Raw genomic sequence first — 8769 nt, forward strand, 5'->3', positions numbered from 1 at the left:
CAGGTGGCAGTCTCAGCAAACGTGTTTAAAGTAACAGGGGAGCCTTTTCGACCTTAGACGTCCATGGATGAGGCTGAACTTAGCGACTTGGAATTTAAAATATGTTATTACTGTCAAAAAATAAGTCATTACATTTGTTTGTTATTTTTAGTTGTTGAATTCTCAGTTTCACTCTTCTGAGAGGGCAGTTTAACTAGATGTCCTTATTTAGGCGTAGCCTAGCACACCCTCAAATAAATTGACAGATATAAAAGTGAACCGTTTAGTATGGTATGGCAATGCAATGCTGTTCAATGCTAATATGACACAATAGAGCTTGACTTTGGGTGACTCTATGGCCGTTTCAAGGGTGTGCTTTGATAATGTGAAACTCATAATCTTCCTATCTTGTTTAAAGATGGTGAAAAGGGGGGCCTCAGCCTCATGTCCCCGTTTATTCTCACAGTTTCTCTCGGGCAAATTTGTTGACATCATTGCCCTTGTTGGGTTTAGACGATCGCTGGCAGCATGCAAAGGGCCCGGGTTTGTGTACACTTCCACAAATCCAACTCATTTGCTTTCACTCTCAGCCTGTTGCTTGTGAGGGCAGGGAATGATGTCATGGGCACTGTGTCCATGGCGATCACATCTGACATGCTTTATCTTTGTGCAAGCAACAATAACTGCGTCCCACCAGTCGGCATAGAAGGACACACGCTATTTTAGGCAACACGAGTGAGAGAAAAAGAGGGTATGACACTCACTGGGTCAATTCAGGCTGTGTGTACAAGAGGATATCATTGGACAGTTATTTCATTTTCTTTTTAATTAAAGGGAAGAAGACGAAACTTTCTGATGAGTAAACAAGAAATATCTTAGCCGAGTCGTTTTAGGATACTGTCCAATATATGCCGATGACCCAGATTGTTGTGTGGTGTTTGAGGATAGAATGGAAGTGCTTTGCTCCCTAATTGCCAAAGGATGTGCTATTTGCTAGCCTGCAGCGTCCAGCAGTACCCATTTCAAATCCACTGAGACCTTACCAATCCTGCGGTTGACGTGTTTTACAAAGGAACCTTGTTTAAATAGATTAAAGCAAAAATATTTATAAATAGATGTATGGAAAACTTCTACATTCGACATCATTCAATTTGTACAGGCTTACCAGCCAAACTACATATCTCTATTGAAATAGGATTAGCGAGGGTTGGGGACTCCAAAGTGAATGATCCTTGGTCAATCTCCAGGAACCCAGTCTATCCGTGAATATCCTGAAGCATGATACCTAAACTCTTTTCCCTGTGCCTCTCTTTGGGTGATTAACTACCGTGTTCAGATAGGTTTTTGAATTATAGTAGAACAAAGCGCTCTTTAATAGATAATGCAAGGGAAGTGTGTCTGTTGACACACACGCCAGATGAGTGACACATTGACACAGTGGGCGGTACTACATGCTTCCTAATGTATCACAGTAATAATTAGCCTAGCTATAGTGTCTGTAGGTCTATCTCTGTGTTTGTGTGTGTTTAAGTGTGGTTGTTTTGTGTAGCAGTGTGTGTGTGCGCTTGTGTGTTTTTTGTGTGTACAAATAGTTAAGTAAAGTACAAAGCCATCTTCCATGTACCAGACTGCCATCCAGATCTTAATAGCCAGGTGCTTGCGTCTTGATTCACCAACCGGGCCTTTATTTAAGACCCACGTCGGGTGCCAGTATTGCACATGCTTTTATGACCACACAATTTGTGGTTGAGTGTTCTATGCATAAAAAAAAACGCTCTGTGGAAAGATATGCACAGCTGTAAGTCGGGCTCTTCATTTGATGTTTTTTACATACTCATCACAAAGCCGGGAGATCTGCATGGTGGAAAAAAACATCAAAGAAAGGTTACTTGCTTCTCAGATTACTTATGCAGTGTGTTTACTTTTATGGAGAATAGATTTAGTTGTCCATTACAAGTGGTTCAAAACACGTGATCATTCAATCATTAATCATTCATTACATACAATAAGCTTACTTTTTCAAACCCCTTTATGGCATCATATTTCAGCAGTTAGACCCGGCGAAGCCAGTGGGGGTTACCCAAGTTTTTTGGCAGGTTATTTTTAGCAAGTTCTCCAGACAGTTGTCACAGTCAGTTTATCCATGATGAAATGTACCTTTTGTGTTAAAAACCCTAACGTGTACCGCCGGTCTGCCATATGTAGAGTGTATGAGCATGTCAGGGCTGGCTCATGCACAATGTGTGTGCGTGTGTAGTGTGTTTCAGTGTGTGTCTGTGCGTGTCTCAAAAGGTGTCCAAACCTGTCCGGTTGCCTTGCTTTAAATCTCCCCATTTCAACACCCTCCTCTTCTCCCTTTACTCTCTGACCTCTCTCCTCCTTCATCCCTCCCTCTGGCCATCCCTCCATCCTTCTTTCTTGTTCTTCTTGAGAGTGGCAAACCCTGACGACACTGGTCATGACAGCAGCTGTCAGTCCCCGCTATCAATTACTCTGTTTGACTGACACACCTCTCCTCCCCCGGGTCCCAGCCTCAATCTCCTTTACCCTCTGGGAACCCTCTGTCTAACCTCCGGGGGCTTCGGTCCACCCTCCACCCTGGTCCTTTCACCTCATCTGCCCCAGCCCTCCCTGCTAGTCCAAGACCTCGAGCCCCCAGTGATCCCCAAGATCTAGGGGAGCATATTGAGGTCTCTCTCTGCAGGTGCAGAGCTAAGGAGCGACATGCGGGTCATAACAATCTCCTGGTCGCTTTGTCCATGAATTAAATATTTTAATTCGTCAATGAGAACAATAACGAAACAGATGAGCTTGAAAGGTCAATTGATGCTCTGCATTTGATATGCAGTGTCTAGCAGGAAGACAATTGGATGTCGGTGAATTGGATCCCTCTTTTTTTAAGGATATGTTTTATTGGTTTTCTTACCAATACTATATATTTCCATCCAACGCTGAATTTGTAACCTGAATACCTTCCTGCAAACCAATCACGCTCTTTCAAATAAATCTTCACATTAAGACCTACTCCTTAGAAATGGTATAGGTAAAAGGGTGTGAAAACACCACTGTGAAAACACCAACAGTGGTGAAAACAGTGGTGCCTCAGGTGAACTGAAACAAAGGGTTGTATCTGAAGGGAGGTAGACAAAGGTGATTAGAGAACTAATGAGTGACAGCTGAGAGTGATTAGTGGAGTGATGTGCTGGGGATGTGGATCTCTGGAACAAAAGTGTGGTAGACAATCTGATCCTGTCTTATATTTAGATCTATTTGATGGGGGGCAAGAGGTATGTGTGCGATCCCAGAGACGGGATGTCTACAGTGGGTCAGGATGAGAGGAGACTACCTCTGATCATTGGGAAGAAGCCCTAAGGAACACCTTCAAATTAAAAGCACTTTTTTCTTTACTTCAAGTAGTACCTTTTGTCGAAGACAGTAAAGAACCACGCCCACTTCTCCCTGGTTTGACTGCTCCTGTATACCTATATTGACACACTTGTCTCACTATAAACAGTGCATGCTGTAGCATGCCCTGTTTGTCCAAGATTAAGACCAATGACATTTACAGCCACAACATGTTAACTCTTGTGTCAAACTCATAATTACCAGAGTAATTATTATTACTCATTATTATCAGAGTAAAAGAGTAATATTGCATCACTGCTTTATATCCATGCTTCCTTATGTTCTTCTTTCCATCCTTCCTCCCTTCCTTACTTTCATCCTCTGTCTGGCCCTCTCTCATCTGCTTTTACATCAATTTATCTCTGTTTCTCCATCTCTGTCTCTCAAGCTTTCTCTCTATGTATAAACATATCTATGTTTTTCTTTACATCCATTTACTCCCGATCTCTCTCTCTATCTCTCTTTCTACTTAATTTCCGCTGACACAGATGGGGTTTCCGGTCTGCCGCAGTTCCAGCCGCCATTAAATTGACTTGCTTCCCAATAGAATCATTGTTGTTTTCCTTCCTCCCGCAGAAATTACTCACTTTGTGCAATCGGCCTATTCAGAAAGATTAATAACACACTGTCGATCTTCTACCCTTCTAGCAGAACCTCCTGACCGCCGTGTTGTGAAACAGCCTGTTTCCCAACACTACCTTTCGAGGAATGACCATGGTAACACTGTTCAGAAAGAGGGTCAGCCTTGTATGGCCAGGGAGCAGAAATCAGCCCTTGCGGGGCTCGCAGAACAATAGATCGCTGTTTGCCTCCAAAACAACTTAATTACGTTAACTCGACCACCACAACATTAATATGCATATCTACGTAAATCTTTTCGGCGAATAGCCCATTTTTGCACCTGTTGTCGTTAATGAGTGTCATGATGAGTGTATTAGTCCATCCAAGGCGGGCCAACTAACCATATTATATCCATCTGTGTGGGAACTCTCCCCTCTCTGACTTGATGATGCTGTTCAGAGTTATGTAACTGCACACTGTGCCACAATAAGGGATAAGCCCTGCTTGAGGAGAAAAGTTGTTGAACAATGAGAAGCATCAGATAACGGCAACAAAGTTCCTTTAATTAATTATTAATTGTGTTTAAGAGGGTTACCTAAAGCCTCGTCGTCAAGTTATTACACTTGAAATCTTAACCTTAGTGAGTAGATCGGTGAACATATTATACTCTACATTAAAGATAATTTCCTGACCATGTGTGACCACATGACATGTTGGCACCATGTTCGCATCCGCTAGACACAAATTACAATACACATAATACAAATTTTCATAACAACCTAAATTATGAAACAAAAATATTCTTCTAAATACATAACAGTAGCCTAATAGGTAAGAATATGTATGAATGAATGTCTGAAAAGAGAGTGTCATAGGGATGGCCTAAGGGTGGGAGGGGCGTGGAAGGGTAAATAGGGGCTTCAATGTCCTGTTCGCTCTTCTTTGATTAATGACATCATGATTTACTTTTTTTCCCCACCTCAGGTTAACATCCAACAGGGATGTAAGCAGGGCTCCCTGTTCCCACAGAGCTCTCTTCCTCCCGAGGTATCCTGTTTACATGGCACAGGCGGTCGTAGACATATTGTGGAAACTGGGAACCATTTCAAGAAAAACACAAGAGTCCCGTCATCTACATATGTTCTGATGAAACTGCCTTAATCATATTTGGTATTGTACTACATTACTGGGGGTAGCTGATTCATCTTAAGATTTATGTGTGTGCACGGGTGTGTGTGTGTGTTTGAGTGTTTGGGTGTGTTTGTGTGCATGTGTGTGGGTGTGTGTGTGTGCATGTGTGAGCGTGTTCATGGGTGTGTGTTGTTGTGTGTAGTTTGATTTTTAGGAGGGAGGATCTAGCGTGTCAATTGAATGAGCGAAGATTAGTCAGTTAGAGAAGCCGTGTGCCAACCCAACTGACTATTTTTCTAAAGCTACACAGGCCACACAGAGCCATCAATATCTGGCCACTAATACATTTTATTTTTGACTCCAATAGTGTGAGTGGCGGCGGGTCTACCAGTCACTGAGAGTCTGGGGGTCTTGTTATCACAGCTGAAACGGATGCTCCTTAAATAGACGCAGTTGTGGCTAATAGAAACAGTGTTATTAATACCCATTAGAAATGGATAATGACTGTTAATGCTACTTAACTAGCCTCATATTTACCCCATATGATGCATACTTGATAATTGATGATAGCGGTACATTACTATGGATAAGTGAAGCTGATGTAAGTGTCCATTCACTGCAGGTAACTTCTGTTTAAAGAGACCCAAAACAAAAAGCTAGTCAAATCAGACACAGCTGTTGTGGTTAACCTGAAGGCAAAAGTTTTGGTCCTTTTGTAACCTCTTTTTTCTTTGACCCGATGGTAAACATCATTAGGCTCAGGGAAAGATGTGAAGGAGAATTCCTAAGGACTTAGTAAAAGACCCTGGTTCTAGGAGAGAGAATCTGACCCAAGTCCATAACATTCTCAGCCATATAATGACGTAGGCCAACCCTAGTGTCGGTGCAGTCGGATTTTCCAAGCACAGCGGTTGTTCTCATGAATTCTGCTTAACATCTTTCCTTGACCATATGACGTTTTCCATCAAGATCAAGGAAAACGGGTTAAGACGCCATTGCTTTAACCATCCGACCGCACCATGGTCTTTTACTCCCCATAGAGGAATACAGGAATACAGCCAGGGAGTGCAATGTTAGTGTTTCCTTTTCAAACATTTATCTTCATGCTGTCAGTTTCAGGGGAATTCTTGATCTTCATATCCTGTTTTATCTTGTGTCGAGCAGTTACAGGAATAACAGGGGCTTTTGTATTTCTGTCTGTATGTAAGCAAAAGCAAAATCCCTCATGATAGGAACCCCCCACCCCCCACAATCCATAAATGTCTTAATGTCAAGTAAGGATTTGACATGGCTGTCAACCCTTTGTTTTGGTAGGAGCTGACTGCGCATCTAATATGATTTAAAACCAGAAACCAAAACAATATACTCAATGGACAAAAAATGAACTACGCTCTGCTTAAACACTATCTCCACATGAAGCTTGTAGTTGATGCATCCTAAACGGTCTCCTGCCTGCGGGGGCCATACGTCCTAGGAGATGGGCCCAACCAGGCGAGGTTCAGAGGTCAAAGGTTACCAAGGGAGAGAGGAACGGGGTGGTGACCTCTGACATCCCTGCCAGAAAGACGCAGACGCAGGGTCTGAGTTTTTGACAGACGAAAACATTAGACCCCCGTCAAGTAAAGAATAAAACAATAAAGCAACCCCATAAGGTTTCTACATTTGTAAGCCTCAGTTCACCATTTATGGAAAGCTTGTTAACATTTTGCTCAATGGTTCATTTTCATATTGAGTATACTACTGATACCGATATACGGCTAAAACTTAGCATTAGCCATGTAAGTAAGCTCACAGGGAACGCATCATGTTTAGACTAGAGAAGTTGAGTTCTGATTGCTCTGATGGGCCTGCCATCACTTCTTCCTTATTGTTGTTGGACAAGCAAGCTTCTTGGTTGTGATTCAAACTGCTGTCAGAATAATTTATTTATTTATTAATTAATTGACGAGACCCAGTAGGGGAAGTGCCTGCCCAATTTCAACCAAACATGTGAGCTGTAGATAAAGGCTATTATTCTTCTGTTTTGGCCCCTCTGGTTTACTACATGAGCATATGTTCAAATCACAACCGCATGAGAAGGGCCGATAACAAATCTTGACAGAAATGTTTTGTGTTTTTGTGGGTTTCTGGCCGCAAAAAGAATTTCAGCATGTAAAAGTGGTTTTCTGGGCAATGTTTTGTGATTGGCGAGGAAGTCTGCTACGGTTTGGCCAAGAGTCTTGGAGGCACTGATTTGTGCTGGATGGGTTCCAGGACTGGCAGGTTAAAGTGCCATTCCTATTTACTCTTAAATGAACTGTAACTGACTCAATATCCGGGATTTAACCGAGATCTATTGAGGTTTGGATATTTATCCAGTATTCCATCAATGCTCTCGGACACAGAACAGGGTTTTATTATAAATAAAACAAATGTTATCCACTATCTTTTTCCTGCCTCCTCTTCCTTTCCTTGCCTCCTCTGCAACGCTTCTGTCCTATGTTGTAACTTGCCGACAACTTTGGCGTGTTTGCATAACCTTTCGTTTGTTTGTTCCATCGTTTGTTCATTCATTCCTTTGTGGAATGAATACGTGAGGCCAACCCAGCTGACTATGGGATGGGACAGGTGGACTTCTTGGGAGGTATTCTGGGACCATTACAAGTGACTGATCATTGATTAAACTAAAAGCATGTATGCACTTAATTTAGCATCAATATTACTAGTTCATCATTTAACAGCAGATTAAACTGATACACTGCATTAGAAGTTGTACTTTTCCAGGCAAAAGAGGATGCACAAAATACATTTGACATCAGAAAAGTGTGTGCATGTAAAACTACTTAATACGGTATTTTGTTACTTCACTGATCTGACTTAAGCACTGTTGACACCGCACCTAATACGTTTGTGGTTTTTCCACATGCTGACAGATCCATCCAGATTTAAATAAGACAGCCTGCTGTCACGGCACACAAATAAAATCACAAATGAAACCAGGAATTACATTTAAACAGCAAGCCTGAGGCACAGGGTTTGCTAGTAGCTGTAGGCTTATCGTTCCCTGCCCCTTTAATAAGCAGCCCAAACTGAATCTGCTGTTTTTATGAGAGCAACATGTTATTATAGTGCGGCGGAGCCCCGGTGAGGGCCCTCCTCTGTTTTGATACACCAGGTGGGTAATGCTCCCGTAGGGGACCCAAACGTGTCATTATGACACAGGCTGCAAGATCCTGCCATCCACATCTGATATCCACTTTTACACGTCAGGCGGCCAGCCCACAACTCATGAACGCAGAGAGAGTGAAAATGACTTGGGAGTTTTTCCATTCATATCCGCAAACCCTTCACATCATGTGATCGCCGGGTAAAAGGGGGTCGAAAACAAAAGGAACCGTTTCCGCAGCGGGTTCAAACACGGCTTCTTTAGTTCAGGAGGTTAGGCCTCGCCGCGCAGGACTTCAAAGGCACCCACATGTCAGTCAGGGTTCAAAGGGGGGCTTGCATATGAAAGACCCCAACTGTGCCCAGGATTGTGCCCCTACTCCCCATACCCACCACACCGCAGCCCCCATCACCACAACCACCCCCCCCCCCCCCCCCCCCCCTCACACCCCTCACACCCCTACCTCTCCCCCAGCCCGACCAGCCCATCCTTGGGACCCAGCAGTGCTGGTGTGCCTGTCGTTTTCCTCGATGGCAGCATTGTGACTT

This window comes from Pollachius pollachius (genome assembly GCF_949987615.1).
Source record: "Pollachius pollachius genome assembly, chromosome: 10".
Classification (NCBI taxonomy): Eukaryota; Metazoa; Chordata; class Actinopteri; order Gadiformes; family Gadidae; genus Pollachius; species Pollachius pollachius.